Consider the following 540-nt stretch of genomic DNA (forward strand, 5'->3'; position numbering starts at 1 on the left):
AGGCTGGCTTTGAACTCACAGAGATCCACCTGCCTCTGCCTCCCAAGTGCTGGGACTAAAGGTGTGAGCCACCACACCCCGCTCCTAGTATCTTTTTATTTCACTGTGGACTCCCTGTTAGCACTGCTCAAAAGGCACATTGAGTAGTAATAAATTCCTTAACATAGATCTTTAATCTTTTGTTAAAATATTTTATTTAGGGGCTGGAGAGATAGCTCAGCAGTTAAGAACACTTGACTCTTCTTACAAAAGACCTGGGTTTGAATCCCAGCACCCACATGGCAACTAACAACTCCAGTTCCATGGGATTCAACAGCCTCTTCTGTCCTCTGAGGGCGTTGCATAACACGGGTGCACTTACCTACAAGTAGGCAATACACACATACACAAAATATAAAAATAATAAAATATTTTATTATTTATTTATTTATTTATTGGTGTTTTTGAGACAGGGTCTACCTGTAGTCCAGCTGGCCTGGAACTTACTATGTAGACCAGGTTGGCCTTGAACTCACAGAGATCTGCCTGCCTCTGCCTCCC

Source organism: Nannospalax galili, unplaced genomic scaffold, assembly GCF_000622305.1.
Source record: "Nannospalax galili isolate Female #2095 unplaced genomic scaffold, S.galili_v1.0 scaffold612, whole genome shotgun sequence".
NCBI classification, from domain to species: Eukaryota; Metazoa; Chordata; class Mammalia; order Rodentia; family Spalacidae; genus Nannospalax; species Nannospalax galili.